At 44.5% G+C, this 19,282-nt stretch overlaps 1 protein-coding gene across 1 annotated transcript in view; it reads right to left on the bottom strand.

Annotated features, from left to right (window-relative positions):
- tp73 (tumor protein p73) overlaps nt 1-19,282 on the bottom strand; it is a 363,488-nt gene that overhangs the window by 256,304 nt on the left and 87,902 nt on the right. The gene's annotated exons all lie outside the window — the stretch shown is intronic.

The raw sequence follows: 19,282 nt of genomic DNA, 5'->3' as shown, positions 1-19,282 counted from the left end.
TATAGCAGGAGAATGGAGTTTCCATCTCATTCTCAGTTTAGTTGCTTTGGAAATGTGGGTCTTTCCCAAAACATTCCTTAAGTATTCTAGAATTTAATTTTAGTTTGGCTATGTTTCATCCACATGGAACACATCTATCCCAATATGAGGGCAACGTTTGGAACAGGGAATGGAGTGAGAAATGATAGAATGGAATGAATGTGAAAAGGTGAAGATGGAGGCTTGCCATAGGTGAATCAAGAAGAATCAGAACGGGAGGCTCCAGAATGCATGATAGTTATAACTGAACTCCCCAGTTTCTCTCAAGGATGGACACAAAGTGTGGGAGGAACTCAGTGGGTCAGGCAGCGTCTCTGGAGAAAAAGGATGGGTGACGGTTTGGGTCAGAACTCTTCTTCCAATCCCCAGTTTCTTTCCTCCCCATCTGTTTTGTCTCCGAGCAATGCTGCATTCTGAAGCATTTCCTGAAGCACATCAGGTGTAAGCAATTATCAGGCCTTTAATTACTGGTTAGCATAAGAGTATTAGAACAAATAAATGCTTAAAACACGAGTCAGCTATTAATCCTCATAGTTTTCATCTGCTCAATTGGAAACTGACTGATCCGGACTGTGACTTCTTTGCACATTTAAAATAAAGGTTACATTTAATAACCTTTCCTAGGAAAATGCAATGATATCAGTTCCTCAAAGCTCTCACTCATATTGGGGACAAGAAATGCAGATTTTCTATAATCAATTAATGAAAAATTCCAGAACTCTCTCCTGAATGTCCTAATTCTAATTTAATGAATATGTTGTCTTACTGTGCTGCAAATGCATCTAGTTTTGTTCAGATTGGTAGTATATTTTAAAAGTTATTAAGGTTTAAAAATCTTTAAAACCGTACATGTGCAGATTGGTCTCCTCTCCTGTCAGTCATGGCTGGGACGGTGACACCCTTTCCTGCAACATCACCGCACTGATTGCCCGCCTCCACTATCAGTCACTGGCCACGGCCCACCGTCCTGCTGGCGCCCACCTTCCTGCTGGCGCCCACCGTCCTGCTGGCGCCCACCGTCCTGCCGGCGCCCACCTTCCTGCCGGCGCCCACCTTCCTGCCGGCGCCCACCGTCCTGCTGGCGCAGCCCTCCTGCGGGGTTGCCGAGTACTGGGCATTGAGCCTGGCTCTGAGGGCAACGATGGCTGATGTTCCTCCGGGGCATGCAAGAAGGGAGAGGAATGGCAACCTCGAGTTCCTGGGGGTGTGAGGAGGGAGAGTGGGGGGGTTGAGGGAGAGGGAGGGGAAAGTGAAGAAGGTGAGGAGGGAGAGTGGGGAAGGAGGGGGGTAGGGAGGGGAGAGGAGTAATGGAGGAAGGGAGGAGGGAGGGAGGGAGGGGAGGGGGGAGGGAGGGAGGGAGTGACTGAGGGTAGGGTAGGGGAAATGAGAGGTGAGGGGGGATTGGGGAGGGGAGGAGGGGGGGGGTAGTAGAGGGGAAAGAAGAGGGAGGTTGAAGAGGAGAGGGATGGAGTGCTGGGGATGATGGGAAATGAGCCGCGCATGTGCAGTTGAGGACTATGGGTGAGTGGTGGAATATTGTGTTGGGGGAACGGATTGCGTGGGGGACCAGGTCACCTGTGGGACAGGGGCCCAATGGATCTCACTTAGTCCAATTGAATTATATATTCAACAAATTAGTTTTCTAACATAAAGGTTCAAACTTCTTGCATGAATTAATTTATCTTCAGCTCAAACTAAAATGGCCCTTATCCCCAAATCTGATATAATTCTGAATATCAAGCATCTTATTTTCTCCATTGTGTACTCTGCCAATCCCCTTAAAAATATTATATACTAGACTAAGTGTTCACACGGGAGGGCTGGTCCCCCGACGCAGTATTCCACCTCTACACCAATTCCAATATTGGTGGCCAGTGAGGGGGGGGGGGGGGGGTGGGGGGGCTTTCTGAAGCGCTAGTATGGATGTTGTGGGCTGCAGGGACTACTGGCCTCCAGAGGGCTAACATGGACATTGTGGGCCAAATGGATTCTTGGGGTGGCAGTTCAGTTGATTCAGACAGAGTCGTGACCTCTCCCTCCCCCATCATGCAGAGACTGAGTCACACCCACACTTCCTGGTTTTATAATCCCTCCCCTTCCCATCGGAATAGGTGTAGCCTTCATGGCGTGATTGACAGGAGAGAGATTCTCAACATTTTTTAAACACTAATAACACTTTTGTTTGTCATTGATGGGAAGAATCCTCTGCACCTCATGAGCAGAGGGGGACTGAGTAAGATGGCCGAAAATCACAGCCGTAAGTGGTAGCGTTTTATCTAAAATCAATATAGTGCAAACAGGAAGTTGTTAAGTTTAGACAAACAACCATTTGCAGGCAGTGCCATTTTATTTCAACCCCATCCCCCCAAACAACCATTTGCAGGCAGTGCCTTTTCACTTCAACCCAAACCCCCCCAAGCAACCATTTGTGCGGGTTAGTGGCCACGGGACATACCATCGTCCGCTGGGGCTCTAACATCGGAGCCCCAATTCGCCTCGACGCTGCAGTTGGACTGCTGGACCGCGGGTTGGTCTGCTTGAACTGCGGGGTTTAAAGGACATGGAGCCGGAGCCTAACATCGCCCGGCGTGGCTAAATGGCCACAGGACTTACCATCGTCCGCAGGGGGCTTTAACATTGGAGCCCCAGTTCGCCTAGACGCTGCAATTGGACCGCGGGTGAAGAATAAAGGGAAGAGATAAGACTTTGCCTTCCATCACAGTGAGGATGTGTTGGAGACTCACTGTGATGGATGTTTATGTAAACTGTGTTAAGTGTGGGTCTTGGGTTTTTTTGTAATGTAAAAAGCTGTAGTAAATGTAATTTCGTTCAAACCTAGGTTTGAATGACAATAAATAGCATTCCATTCTTATACAGGTGTACAGTGGCAACATACATAGAGTGCAGTGCATGTCTGTTTGCACTATTATAGTTTGTTTGTTTTTGTGTGTATGTATGTGTGTGTTTATATATATATATGTGAGTGTACAACATGTGTATGTGTTTATGTACATACACACACACTGAACTTTATTTTCTTGTTTATTATAGTGTTTACAGAGTTCTATGTTTACATATTCTGTTGTGCTGCTGCAAGTAAGAATTTAATTGTTCTATCTGGGACATATGACAATAAAACACTCTCGACTCTTGACTATTATTTTACTTACTTCAATAAAAAAATTAACCCAGCAAGGCCCCCCCCCCCCACCCCGCCCGAGGGGCGAAGTGTAGAGTTTGGAGTCAGGTGGGCAATTGGTAGAAGCAGACAATGAAAAAGGGGAACACAAGAACTAAGGCCTCAATGAGTTATGTGGCGGGCAGGAACTGTGACTCCAGTATGTCCACGGGAGCAGTGGACAAAGTGTGCTAAACGGAGTGTGGGAATCTGCACCGAGCGAGCCAGATACTAAATCATCTGGATTTCTGAACAATTGGATAGTAGATAATCAGAGTTTTACTATTTGTCTTTTTTCCATCTGTGTCCTTCCCAATGCCAATCTTTCCACCTGGGTTTTTATCATCAACAAACGTAGTTTACATTCTCTCAATCAAGTAATGGATTCATTACACCTGAAGTTCAAATCCTGAGGCACTTCACAAGCTAAATTTTGCTCACCTGAAAATGGCTCATTTTTTAATTCCTCTGCATTCCCTTCCATTAACCAACTATTAATCCATTCAAATATATTAATTATCTGAGGCCTAGTTGGAGCCTATAGATTGAGCTGTCAGGTGTAACATTCTTTTGAATAATTCTTGAAAATCTCCTACTGCCAGCATTTGAGAATCTATTGTTAGAAACATAGAAAATAGGTGCAGGAGGAGGCCATTCGGCCCTTCGAGCGAGCACCGCCATTCATTGTGATCATGGCTGATCGTCCCCAATCAATAACCCGTGCCTGCCTTCTCCCCATATCCCTTGATTCCACTAGCAAATGGTATGTTAGCATTCATAGCAAAAGGATTGGAGTATAGGAGCAGGGAGGTTCTACTGCAGTTGTACAGGGTCTTGGTGAGACCACACCTGGAGTATTGCGTACAGTTTTGGCCTCCAAATCTGAGGAAAGACATTCTTGCCATAGATGGAGTATAGAGAAGGTTCACCAGATTCCTGGGATGGCAGGACTTTCATATGAAGAAAGACTGGATAGACTCGGCTTGTACTCGCTAGAATTTAGAAGATTGAGGAGGGATCTTATAGAAACTTACAAAATTCTTAAGGGATTGGACAGGCTAGATGCAGGAAGATTGTTCCCGATGTTGGGGAAGTCCAGAACAAGGGGTCACAGTTTAAGGATAAGGGGGAAACCCTTTCGGACTGAGATGAGAAAAACTTGTTTCACACAGAGAGTGGTGAATCTCTGGAATTCTCTGCCGCAGAAGGTAGTTGAATCCAATTAATTGGCTATATTTAAGAGGGAGTTAGGTGTGGCCCTTGTGGCTAAAGAGATCAGGGGGTATGGAGAGAAGGCAGGTACAGGATACTGAGTTGGATGATCAGCCATGATCATATTGAATGGTGGTGCAGGCTCGAAGGGCCTATTTTCTATGTTTCTATGCCCCTAGAGCTCTATCTAACACTCTCTTAAATCCATCCAGTGATTTGACCTCCACTACCCTCTGTAGCAGGGAATTCCACAAATTCACAACTCTCTGTGTGAAAACGGTTTTTCTCACCTCAGTCTTAAATGGCCTCCCCTTTATTCTAAGATTATTGCCCCTGGTTCTGAACTCTCCCAACATTGGGAACAATTTTCCTGCATCTAGCTTGTCCAGTCCTTTTATAATGTTATATGTTTCTATAAGATCTTCCCTCGTCCTTCTAAACTCCAGTGAATACAAGCCTAGTCTTTTCAATCTTTCCCCATATGACAGTCCCGCCATTCCAGGGGTCAATCTCGTGAACCTACGCTGCACTGCCTCAATCACAAGGATGTCCTTCCTCAAATTAGGAGACCGAAACTGTATGCAATACTCCAGATGTTGTCTTACCAGAGCCAAACTCTCAAACTCCCATATTCTATTTTCTCTTTCTTTTTTGAATTTAAAATCAGAGGATTATGCTTGCTATTCATTACATTTGTTTGGCAAAACTGTCAGCCACATTTTCTTATCTAATAATACTTCTAGTTTCCCATGGATGCTCATTTCTTTACAGAATGTAAATATGTTGCAATTGATACTTAAAAGAAAATGTTTGACATTGCTTATTAGTCATCCATTTTAATCTAGTTTCTTCTCTTAACATGCCTCTGTTAACTTTATGAGTTGATTGTTGATAGAGTTGAGAAGTTACTGTAATTCTCTGCGACATCACCTAGAAACTCAGTATAGCATTCTGTTATAATGTCTTTCACCAGTGGCTCCCTTACTATCAAATTATTAATTAACCCAGTCTTTTTACATAATATTAATTCTTAAAACAGTCTGTTCCCAAGTTGGTTTCTTGACTCATTGATCCAGAACATTTCAGACGGTTACGTCCAAGACCCAAGCACCTTCAACTTCTTCATTTTATAATAACTGCAGTGGAAACATTATTTGATGATTACATGGTATTTATTTTCACTTCAAACTTGTTAAATAATAGTTCATGACTACGTGTAACAAGTGAAAAGCGTGACGTGCTGCTGAGTGCCAACTTTCAGTAACACCAAAGGGTTGAACATCTTCCTATCAATATCGATACTTAAAGCCCCATTACTTAACATCTTCACAAGTGACCCGAAACTTAACAGAAACAAACCAAAAACTATTGTTGACTCAAGAGCAAGTAGAAGCTGGGTATTCTGTGGTAAATATCTGACATCCTATTATCTGGAACATCAAGAGCATAGTAGAACACTGCCACTGCTATTCCACCATCAATGATGCCTATTGCTCCATCCCTCCCTATTACTTTGGTGATCCTTTTTCCTGCATGTAGACAGCATCTGGAGAGCACAGGCCCAGTGGTGAGGGCTGCACTGAGCTGGTCAGGGGAGGCAACAAATCCACAACTGCTTGGAGTCAGTAGACTGGGTAATGTTCAAGGGCTGGACAGCGGACCTGAACAATACATCACAGTCGTTACTGACTTCATAGAGAAATGTATGGAGGAGTGTGTTTCCAGCAAAACCATCTGAATGTTCCCCAACCAGAAGTCTTGGATAAACCAAGTGGTCTGTAATCTTCTGAGGACCAGATCTTGGGCATTCAAGTCCATGGATGCGATTCATGTACGAAGTCTAGGTATGATCTCTGCAAGGCCATCAAAAAGGGTAAAAAGTACTTTCGCTCTAAATTGGAACATGAGACAGATGTTCGGCAGCTGTGGCAGGGCTTGCACACCATCACTTTTTACAAGGCAAAACCAAGCGGCAGCTAAAGTGAGAGTGATGCATCACTCCCTGACAAGCTCAATATGTTCTATGCAAGCTTCAATAAGGATAACATTGGTGTGCCTCTTGAGCCCTCACAGCCTCCAATGGTATTGTAATCTCAGTCACCGATGCCAACATCAGAAGACGCTTCTGGAGGATGAACCCTCGGCAAGAGTCTAGACCTGATGGTGTACCTGGCCTCGTTCTCAAAACCTGCACAGACCAACTGGCTGGAGTTTTTGTGGACAGCTTCAATTTCTCATTACTGGCATCTGAGGTTCCCACCTGCTTTTAAAGTGCATCATTAATACCAGTACCTAAGAAGAGTAAGGTGATGTGCCTTCATTACCTGATGTAAGGTAATGAGTTAGAGTATCGGAGGGAGATTGATCGTCTGAATGAATGGTGCCAGAACAACAACAACACTCTCAGGCCAATAAGACCAAGGAGCTGATTGGTGACATTTGAAGAGGATGGACAAGGTCTTCATTGGGTTGGTGCTGCAGAACATCAACAGCTTCAAGTTCCTCGGCATGAATATTTCTGAATATCTGTCCTGAACCAACCACATCGTCTCAACTTCCTTAGATGATCAAGGAGATTCAATATGTCGATGAATACTCTCTCAAACATCTACAGGTCTAAAGTAGACAGCATGTTGTCTGGTTGCATCATGGCCTGGTTTGGTATATTGAACGGCCAGGAATGAAGGAGATTGCAAACAGTAGAGAATGCTGCCTGATCCATCACAGATACTGACCTCTCTACCATTGAAGGGATCTACAGGAGACGCTGGCTCAAAAAGGCAACCAGCATCATCAAGGACCCAGACCACCTCAGCTATGTCTTAATTCACTCCTGCCATCAGGAAGGTATAGGAGTCGGAAAACTATGAGCCTCCAGGATCAGGAGCTACTTCTCCCCAACAACCGAAGATAGATGCAAAAATCTGGAGTAACTCAGCGGGACAGGCAGCATCTCTGGAGAGAAGGAATGGGTGATGTTTCGGGTCGTAACCTTTCTTATGATTGATGTCAGGGGATAGGGAGATACATAGAGAAGGACGTGTAAGGTGTGAAAACAGGACAATGAGGATGGAAATCAAGCAAAATGTAGAATAGATCATTGCTAGCTGGGAGAAGGAAACAACAAAGCAAACAGAGATACAATGTAGTCAGAGAAAGTCAGACTGGTGGGAAAACTGGGAAGGGGGAGGAATGGAGAGAGAGGGAAAGCAAGGGTTCCTTGAGGTTAGAGAAGTCAATGCTCATACCGCTGGGGTGTAAGCTACCCAAACAAAATATGAGGTGCTGTTCCTCCAATTTGTGCTGGGCCTCACTCTGACAATGGAGGAGGCTCAGGACGGAAAGGTCAGTGTGGGAATGGGAGTATAAAGTATTTAGCAACCAGGAGATCAGGTAGGTTTAGACGGAATGAGCAGAAGAGTTCAGTGAAACGATCGCCGAGCCTGCGCTCGGTCTCGCCGATATATACGAGGCCACACCTGGAACAACGGATGCAACAGATGTGATTGGAGGAAGTCTCCTTGATATCCTGCCACTCCGCTCTTGCTCCCTCTCCCCCCAGTCGCAAGAGGGACAGTCCCCCTTGTCCCACCAGCCTGCATTTGGTCCAGATACCTCTAAAGTTTAGTTTAGTTTACTTTATTTTATTGTGACGTGTACCGAGGAACATTGTAAAGCTTTTGTTGTGTGCTAACCAGTCAGTGGAAAGAAAATAGGTGATTACAATTTAGCCATTCACAGTGAACAGAAAAATGATAAAGGGAACAACTTGAATAACGTTTAGTGCAAGATAAAGCCATTAAAGTCAGATGAAAGATAGTCCGAAGGTCTCCGAAGGTGGTTGGTTCAGTTGCCTGATAACAGCTGTGAAGAAACTGTCCCTGAATCTGGAGGTGTGCATTTTCACATTTTGTGATGGAAGTGGGGAGAAGAAGGAGTGCACCTCATCCTTGATTATGCTGCTGGCCTTGACGAGGCAGTATGAGGTATACATGGAGTCAATGGAAGGGAGGTTGGTTTGTGTGATGGTCTGGGCTGCAATTTCTTGCGGTCTTTGATGGAGCTGTCCCCAAACAATACTGTGATGCATCCCGGTAAAATGCTTTCTACCTCGTATCTGTAGACTTTGGTGGGGGTTGTTGGGAACATGCCGAACTTCCTAAGCATTCCAAGGAAATAGAGACATTGGTGTGCTTTCTTGGCCGTTGCTTCAATATGGGTGGTCCAGGAGTTGTTGGCGATATTTACTACAAAGAATTTGACGTGTTCAACCATCTTTACTTCGGTGCCGTCAATGCAAACTGGGGTATGTATACCACGATGCATCCTGAAGTTGATCACTATCTCCTTTGTCTTGCTGACATTGAAAGGTCATTGTCTCGACATTAGAACATGACTTCTCAATCTCCTTCCTGTACTCCATTCCATCATTATTTGATATCTGGTCCACAATGGTGGTGTCATAAAAACATAGAAAAATAGGTGCAGGAGTAGGCCATTTGGCCCTTCGAGCCAGCATCATCATTCAATATGATCATGGCTGATCATCTAAAATCAGTACCATGTTCCTGCTTTTTCCCCATATCCCTTGATTCCTTTAGCTCAAAGAGCTTAATCTAAGCTAAATCTGTCATTTGAGAATTTGTAAATTAAATTAGATTTGTACGTGGCTGCACAGTAGGGGGTGTACAAGGAGTAAAGAAAGAGGCTGTGAACGCAGCCTTGTGGAGCACCAGTGTTGAGGATTATCAGATGATTTGTCACTCATTGGGGTCTGTTGGTAAGGGAGACCAACCGATCCTGGTCTAAACCTGTCCTACACATGCACCTGTCTAAATGTTTCTTAAATGTTGCAACAGTACCAGCCTCAATTACCTCCTCCGGCAACTCGTTCCACCACCCTTTGTATAAAAAAGTTAACCCTCAGGTTCCTATTAAATCCTTCACTCCTTCACCTTAAACCTACGCCCTCTGGTTGTCGATTCCACGTACTCTGGACAATAGATTCTGTGTTTACCCAAACTATTCTCATCATTTTATACACCTCTATAAGATCACCCCTCATTCTCCTGCGCTACAAGGAATAAAGCCCTATCAGCTAAATAGTTGAGTGTAAGAATCAGGATGTCATGATGCAGCCTTATAGGCCACAGTTGGTAGACATAGAGTAGACAGACAGAACGTTTTACCCACAATAGAAATATCAAATTCTAGATGGCATAGCTTTAAGGTGAGAGGGACAAAATTTAAAGATGTGTGGGGTAACTATTTTTACACAGATGCGGGTTGGGTGGTGACACACTGCCAGGAGTGGTGGTGGAAGCAGATACGATTGCAGTGATTCAGAGGCTTTTAGATAGGCACATAGATTTGTAGGGAATGGAGGGGTTTGGATCATATGCAGGCAGATAATAGTTGGCTTGGCATTATGCTTGGCACAGACATTGTGGGCCAAAGACCTGTTCCTGTGTTTATTGTACTACGTTTTATGTTGCCTGTTTTATTTAATCTTTTATCAGGTTTAGATTTATTATCGCCATGTGTACTGAGGTACAATTAAAAGCTTTGTTTTGCATGCTATTAATACGATACATAAACACAACCAAATTAAACTCAAGTACGGTGGATAGAGCAAAGAGGACTATACAGACTGTAGAATATAGATCTCAGCATTGGAATCTCTGCTGATTCTGAGGTCATGGAGATTGTAGATGGGTTTGGATGGGATTACGGTGTTGAAGGCAGAGTCAATAATATAGGCATCTAACGTAGGAGTCCAGGGTTTCTAGGGACTGGTAATGGAGCATATTAACCCCAGCCTTCCAGCCAACCAGTTAATTCCTAACCTTGATCAAACTACAATCTCACCTCTATAATGGACATAGTCGGCTATTAGTTTTCATTTAGTTTTGTGTATTTTGATATACAGCCCTTAGGCTTTGCTTTTTATTTCTATTTTTCCTTTATGTCACTTGTTGTTAATGCTCTCTTACCTTTATTAACTTGTGTACCCCCTCTTACCCTCCTCTACATACATATTACCTAGACTGCAACTCTGCAGTACAGTTTTGATTTTACTATTGCTGCTTTTTAGTTTGCTCTCTCTTAAATCGTTGCCAATCTTGTCAAACAGCACCTTCATTAGTTTAAAGCAGCAATTATTCCATTCGCCAAGAAACTGATTCCAAACAAATTTAAGTCACAATAGAACAGCTCGCTCTTCCCAGAGCTGATGCCAATGCCCTGTGAAACAAACTCTCTATTTATACACCTCTACAAGATTTGCAACTTAGCCTCCTGCGATCCAAGGAATAAAGTCCAAGCTTGCTGAATCTTTACGTGTAGCTCAGTCCCTCAAGTCCTGGCAACATCCTCGTAAATCTCATCTTCTCTCTTGCCAACTTAATGACATCCTTCCTATAATAGGGTGACCAAAACTTAACACAATGCTCCAAATGTGGCCTCACCAACATCTTCTAAAACTGTAACATAACGGCCCAGCTTCTATAATTTAATACCCTGACTGATGTAGAACAATATATCCAAATCCTTCTTGACTGCCTTATCTATCTGTGACACCATTATCAGGGAATTGTGTACTTGCACTCTGCTCCACAACACTACCCAGGACCCTACAATTTACTGAGAAGAACCTGCCCTTGTTTAACTTCCCAAAATGCATTCTGCATTCTGCATGCATATCTGCATTCATCTCCATTAGCCATTATTTAGCCCATGTGCCCATCTAATCAAGAACCTGCTATAATTTTTGATAAGTATCATGCATTTATTTAATCTTTGAAACTGTTTGTCATAATGTCAATTTGTAAGGGAGCTCATGTAATATACTAATTAACATTAGATGAATATAATGGGAAATTAAATCAAAATTAGATCTTGATTGATACAGGTGTCGGAGGTTATAGGGAGAAGGGAGAAGGCAGAAGAATGGCATTAGGAGGGAGAGATACATCAGCCATGATTGAATGGCAGAGTAGACTTGATTGGCCGAATGGCCTAATTCTACTATTCCTTATGACCTTATGAAAACAGTATAAAGTTAGCTGAGCATTAAACAGTCATAGTCATAGCGTCCATCAGCACGGAAACATGCCCTCCGGCCCAACTTGCCCATGCCGACCAAGATGTCCCATGTACTCTAGTCCCACCAGCCCATATTTGGCCCATATCACTGAACATTTCAGATCTATGTACCTGTCCAAATGCCTTTTATATATAGATTTAATTTAATTTGAAGCCTGGATTAAAGTATTCAGCTAAGCTTCCCACCTTACCACACGTTATTTTAGTATATCCCATCAATGTTACCCTATTTAAACATGAAGTGCTTTGAGAGGCAGGTTCTGGAATGCATTAAATCCAATCGACCATCAACCTTAACCCACTGTAGTTTGCCTACCGTCACAACGGGTCCACGGCTGACACTATCTCCCTAGTCCTACACTCATTCCTGGAACACCTGGGTAAGAGAGACGACTATGTCAAACTTCTATTCATAGACACCAAATCAGGTTTCAATACATTTATTCCATCCAAGCTTATTACTAAACTCATGGAACTTGGAGTCGGCACTCACCTCTGCAACTGCATCCTCGACTTCATGACCAACAGATCACAATCAGTGAGGATAGGGGACAAATCTTCCTCTATGATAATCCTCAACGCTGGTGCTCCACAAGGATGCGTTCTCAGCCCCCTTCTCCATTCCTTGTACATCCACAACTGTGCAGTCAAGTACAAATCAAACTCAATTTACAAATTCGCAGACGACACCACGTTATTGGGCCAGATATCAAATAATGACAGGATGGAGTACAGGAAAGAGATTGAGAACTTATGACCTCGTGTCAAGACAACAACCTTTTCTCAATGTCAGCAAGAAAGGAGATACTGATCGACTTCAGGAAGAGAAGCTGTACGCATGCCCCAGTATACATTGACGACACCAAAGTAGAGGTGATTGAACGCTTCAAGGTCCTAGAAGTAAATTTCACCAGCAACTTGTCCTGGACTAGCCATATCGAAGCAACAATAAGGAAAGCAATGGTTACTTCCTTAGTAGGCTTAAGAAGTTTGGCATGTTCCCAACAACTCTCACCAACTTCCACAGATGTGCCGTAGGAAACATTTTATCGGGATGCAACACAACATGGTTTGGAAACAGCTCCATCCAAAACCGCAAGAAATTACAGAGAATTGAGGACACAGCCCGGACTATCACAAAAACCAGCCTGCCTTCCATTGGCTCCAATTACATCTCATGCTGCCTTGGTAAGGCCACCAGCATTATCAAGGATGGGTTTCACCCTAGACACTCCTTCTTCTCCCCTCTCCCATCAGGCAAGAGGTACAGAAGTGTGAAAATGCACACCTCCGGATTCAGGGACAGTTTCTTCCCAGCTGTTATGATGCAACGGAACCATCCTATCAACAACTAGAGAGCAGTCCTGAGCTACCATCATCTTATTTTAAGACCCTGGTCTATCATTAATCAGATTTTACTGGACTCGATCTTGCACTAAACGTTGTTCCCTTTATCCTGTATTTGTGCACTGTGGACAGCTTTTATTGTAATCATGTATTGCTATTCCTCTGACTGGATAGCACGCAACAAAACATGTTTTCACTGTGCCTTGGTACACATGACAATAAATTAAACAAAACTAAATTAGATTGCCCCTAAATAAACCCTTTCTGAAGGTTAACCTTTATTAATTCATGCCATTTATAATCTTCACCACACATATGTACATGCCACACTTTACATGGTATTACGGTACTACACAAAGACTCTCTCTCTCTCTCTCTCTCTCTCTCTCTCTCTCCTCTCTCTCTCTCTCTCTCTCTCTCTCCTCTCTCTCTCTCTCTCTCTCTCTCTCTCTCTCTCTCTCTCTCTCTCTCTCTCTCTCTCTCTCTCTCTCAACTAATGTCTCTCTCTCGCTCCTACCCTCACATACTCTGATCTCTCTCTCTCTCTCTCTCTCTCTCTCTCTCTCTCTCTCTCTCTCTCTCTCTCTCTCTTCAAACAACTAATGTCTTGCGCTCCTACCCTCACATACTCTGATGCCAAGTTACCTGTCACCCTTACCTGTGATGCCTCCCAGTATGGACTGGGCACTGCTTGCCTACAAGTCAATGGAAAGGGCTCCAGACCAGTTGCCTATACCTCCCGTACCATGACCGACACTGAACAGCGCTATGCTCAAATCGAAAAGGAGCTACTCGCAGTAACCTTTGCCTGAAAGAAATTAAAGGACTTTATCTTTGGCAACCCGATCACGGTCGAAACCGATCACCAGCCCCTGGTCAGTATCCTCAGTAAACTGATCCACACGACACCAGCACGATAAAAACGCATATGATATGACTACCGAGATATGGCATCAGACTAACGTGGTAAGGACATGCACTTAGTGGACACCCTCTCATGGGCACCTCGCCCAACCTGCGAAAAACACCTGTCTGATGATGAGCATGAGAGCTACACAGTTATGATGGTCTCCTGCCTTCCATCTGCTGGTTTAGACATCCTAGTGTCACAAACAGCTGCAGATGAAACGCTACAATCACTGGCCACTGTTACCCGCCGTGGCAGGCAAGACAAACAGCACCACCTGCCACACGCTGTCCGCCCATTTTTCCCTGTCCGTGATGAACTGGTCATTCAGGAAGGCATGATAATGAAAGGACACAAGGTGGTCATCCTGACGTCTCTTCACAGCAAGTACTTTGACATTGTCCATGGGGGCCATCCCGCTGCAGAAATAACCTTTCAACATGCAAAAGGAATAACTAGTCACTTCTCTGTCCTCCGAGCCCCCCTAAATCTACTCTCAGACAATGGACCTCAGTTATCCAGTCAGCTCTTCAGGAATGTCACGAAAAGCTGGGTCTTTCACCACATTACCAGCAGCCCCGAGTATCCGCAGTCCAACGGCAGTCCAACGGCCTGGCTGAATGCGCGGTAAAAAGTGCAAAAGAACTAATGGAACGCTCACACAGGGCCAGCTCTGATGTTTATCTCAACGTACTCAACCTACAGAACATCGTCCGCGACCCTCTCCTGGGATCTGCAGCTGAACGACTCATGTCACGGGGACCCCGCCACTCTGCCTATGGTCAAGCAACTACTAGAACCACAAGTACGTGAACCGTCAGTTATCCAATCCCAGCTCCAATGCCGCCGCACCATACAAAGAATATACTACGATAATGCCAGCTCTCCGCTTCAACCGCTCAACAAGGGACAGGTTGTCCGTTTGCGGTCACTCCGAGGTTACGACCGCCTCGCTGTCATTCTGGGGTCCACCGCAGAACCACGCTCGTACTTGGTCAGTATTGACAACGGCATTTATCAGCGGACCCACCAACATCTCCTTCCGGTTATTGAACCAGCACCTCCACGTTCTTACCCGGACCAGCCTGCCGGTCTTCCCTCACACTCTGCGAATGCGGCTCCAGCGATTCCTCTGCCGGTGCCGGCACCATCCCTGCCTTTCCCGGTGCCCCAATCTCCACCGGTGTCTTCTCCTCCACGTTCACGCGATAAGGGACTTGCTTCCCCAGCGAAGGATGAGGTGTCTGCTGGAGGTTATTATCATACACGTCTGTAAATGAAACCCGCTAATTGGAAAATTTACTGGCTATACCTGAACTGTGCATGAAGGACACTCTGAACTGAAGGACATTCTTGCCATAGAGGGAGTACAGAGAAGGTTCACCAGACTGATTCCTGGGATGGCAGGACTTTCATATGAAGAAAGACTGGATAGACTTGGCTTGTACTCGCTAGAATTTAGAAGATTGAGGGGGGATCTTATAGAAACTTACAAAATTCTTAAGAGGTTGGACAGACTAGATGCAGGAAGATTGTTCCTGATGTTGGGGAAGTCCAGAAATAGGAGTCACAGTTTAAGGATAAGGAGGAAGTCTTTTAGGACCGAGATGAGAAAAACACTTTTCACACAGAGAGTGGTGAATCTGTGGAATTCTCTGCCACAGAAGGTAGTTGAGGCCAGTTCATTGGCTATATTTAAGAGGGAGTTAGATGTGGCCCTTGTGGCTAAGGGGATCAGGAGGTATGGAGAGAAGGCAGGTACGGGATACTGAATTGGATGATCAGCCATGATCATATTGAATGGCTGTGCAGGCTCGAAGGGCCGAATGACCTACTCCTGCACCTATTTTCTATGTTTTTATGTTTTTTATGTTTCCATGACCGGTTTAGTTAGGTATTCAGTAAAATAATAAATGCAGCACCTTATACTGGTGTTTTATATTTACTCCACTAACCACTATATATGCTTTACTTCTTTAAGAGGAAGGATGTAGATTATCCCTTATTAATTCATGCCATTTATAACCATCATATGTGCTACCACCCTTTGCATGGTATTACAGTACTACACATAGACTCTTTTTCTCTCCTGGGGGTGACAGGGGCGACACATCCACCCCATGCTTTGCGAGGTGGGGGACAATCCCCCCATGTTTTGTCATCCAGACTTTATCAGCCGCTTTCTAAGGGCTGAATCGGCACATTCGTGGGGCCTTTCAACGCCCGTCGCCACTTAAAATAAAACTGCTGCATCGAGGGGATGAAGGCTCCCGATGTTGAAGCCTCCGCCGGCCGATGAAAGACCCCGTGAATGGGCCGATTCAAGCCCATGGCCGAAGCTTCGCATGCGTCTCGCTCTCTCCTCCAGCCCAGCGCGCCGCTTGACTCGGGTGATTCGGTACAGCGTGGAGTCGGCGCCCGATGAGCAAAGGGAACTGGGATCGGGTCACCGCCAGGGATGCGGTTCTCTATCTGGAAGGCGGAGGGTCTGGTGCAGCTACTGGCAGGTACACAGAGAGAGAGAGAGGCTACTCGGCCCGCGGGTTGCTCTGCCTCACAGCGCCAGGGACACCGGTTTAGATGCTGACTCCGGGCGCTGTCTGTACGGAGTATTTTTCTCCCCACCAGTAGGTATGTTACAAAACTTACCTTCAGTGGCGCTGCAGTTCTGGCACTGGCCATGTGCACGACTTTGGCGCCTTTGAGAGGGGGAAGGGGGGGGGGGGGCGGTATTAAAATGCCGTTTTCTCCTGCCAGTCCGAGATATATTTTCTGATGCTGAAAATTTGTTCTGACTGACGTTCTCGGAAGTTTTTTTTTTAAACCGCGGGACAATTTAATTGCTGGAGTAAAGTAAAAATCTACTTCTAATGCCATCAACGCCGACAACGGGACGGATCTCACGTACGGGACAAAACATAAGGTAAGTCGTCTATTTTACATAAAACCTTGCTTCTTAGGATTACTTTAATCAAAATTTCATCGGCGAAAATGTGATTATGTAAATATACGAACCGGCAGTGTTTTTCCTGCCGGTATGGGATATAAATTCACCGCAACCGCAACGTTCCAAACGATCGCGTTCAACAAAATCTCACTCGCAAGATGATTTAAATGGCCATTCATTTACGGGAATTAAACACTAAATTCCTTCAATTTGGCCTATAAATTGTTTTATAGGGCAGTGTTTGCTAGTGCTGTCGGGGAGGATTTAAAATAATGTGGCAGGGGGATGGGTACAAGAGCAGAGAGGCAGGGGGGTGTAAAATGAGAGTAGAAGCAATAGGTAGCAAGGTGAAAAGTAAAAGTGGCAGGCAGACAAAATCAGGGCAAAAATCAAAAAGGGCCACTTTTCAACATAATTGTATAAGGGGTAAGAGCGTTGTAAAAAGAAGCCTCAAGCCTCAATGCAAGGAGTATTCGTAATAAGATGGATAAGTTGAACGTGCAGATAACCATTAATGATTATGATATAGTTGGGATCACGGAGACATGGCTCCAGGGTGACCAAGGCTGGGAGCTGAACATCCAGGGATATTCAATATTCAGGAGGGATAGAGAGAAAGGAAAAGGAGGTGGGGTAGCGTTACTGATTAGAGAGGAGATTAATGCAATGGAAAGGAAGGACATTAGTTTGGAGGATGTGGAATCGGTATGGGTAGAGCTGCAAAACACTAAGGGGCAGAAAACGCTGGTGGGTGTTGTGTACATACCACCTAACAGTAGTAGTGAAGTTGGGGATGGTATCAAACAGGAAATTAGAAATGCGTGCGACAAAGGCAAAACAGTTATAATGGGTGACTTCAATCTACATATAGATTGGGTGAATAAAATTGGCAGGGGTGCTGAGGAAGAGGATTTCTTGGAATGTATGCGGGATAGTTATCTAAATCAACATGTAGAGGAACCAACGAGAGAGCAGGCTATTTTAGACTGGGTATTGAGTAACGAGGAAGGGTTAAGGGTTAGTTAGCAGTCTTGTTGTACGTGCCCCCTTGGGCAAGAGTGACCATAATATGGTTGAGTTCTTCATTAGGATGAAGAGTGACATTGTTAATTCAAAAGCAATGGTTCCGAACTTAAAGAAAGGTAACTTTGAGGGTATGAGAAGTGAATTGGCCAAGATTGACTGGCAATTAATTCTAAAAGGGTTGACGGTGGATATGCAATGGAAGACATTTAAAGACTGCATGGATGAACTACAAAAATTGTTCATCCCAGTTTGGCAAAAGAATAAATCAGGGAAGGTAGTGCATCCGTGGATAACAAGGGAAATCAGGGATAGTATCAAAGCGAAGGATGATGCGTACAAATTAGCCAGAAAAAGCAGCATACCAGAGGACTGGGAGAAATTCAGAGACCAGCAGAGGAGGACAAAGGGCTTAATTAGGAAAGGAAAAATAGATTATGAAAGAAAACTGGCAGGGAACATAAAAACTGACTGCAAAAGTTTTTGTAGATATGTGAAAAGAAAGAGATTAGTTAAAACAAATGTAGGTCCCTTGCTGTCAGAAACAGGTGAGTTGATCATGGGGAACAAGGATATGGCGGACCAATTGAATAACTACTTTGGTTCCGTCTTCACTAAGGAAGACATAAATAATCTGCCAGAAATAGCAGGGGACCGCGGGTCAAAGGAGTTGGAGGAATTGAGTGAAATCCAGGTTAGTCGGGAAGTGGTGTTGGGTAAATTGAATGGATTAAAGGCCGATAAATCCCCAGGGCCAGATAGGCTGCATCCCAGAGTACTTAAGGAAGTAGCTCCAGAAATAGTGGATGCATTAATAATAATCTTTCAAAACTCTTTAGATTCTGGAGTAGTTCCTGAGGATTGGCAGGTAGCAAACATAACCCCACTTTTTAAGAAGGGAGGGACAGAGAAAACGGGGAATTACAGACCAGTAAGTCTAACATCGGTAGTGGGGAAACTGCTAGAGTCAGTTATTAAAGATGAGATAGCAGCACATTTGGAAAGTGGGAAATCATTGGACAAAGTCAGCATGGATTTACGAAAGGTAAATCATGTCTGACGAATCTTATAGATTTTTCGAGGATGTAACTAGTAGTGTGGATAGGGGAGAACCAGTGGATGTGGTGTATCTAGACTTCCAGAAGCCTTTCGACAAGGTCCCACATAAGAGATTAGTATACAAACTTAAAGCACACGGCATTGGGGTTTCAGTATTGATGTGGATAGAGAACTGGTTGGCAAACAGGAAGCAAAGAGTAGGAGTAAATGGGTCCTTTTCACAATGGCGGGCAGTGACTAGTGGGGTACCGCAAGGCTCAGTGCTGGGACCCCAGCTATTTACAATATATATTAATGATCTGGATGAGGGAATTGAAGACAATATCTCCAAGTTTGCAGATGACACTAAGCTGGGGGGCAGTGTTAGCTGTGAGGAGGATGCTAGGAGACTGCAAGGTGACTTGGATAGGCTGGGTGAGTGGGCAAATGTTTGGCAGATGCAGTATAATGTGGATAAATGTGAGGT

This window comes from Leucoraja erinacea, chromosome 30 (genome assembly GCF_028641065.1).
Source record: "Leucoraja erinacea ecotype New England chromosome 30, Leri_hhj_1, whole genome shotgun sequence".
NCBI classification, from domain to species: Eukaryota; Metazoa; Chordata; class Chondrichthyes; order Rajiformes; family Rajidae; genus Leucoraja; species Leucoraja erinaceus.
Note: the sequence above shows the minus strand (reverse complement) of the source record. Positions and strands in the feature narration are given on the sequence as shown.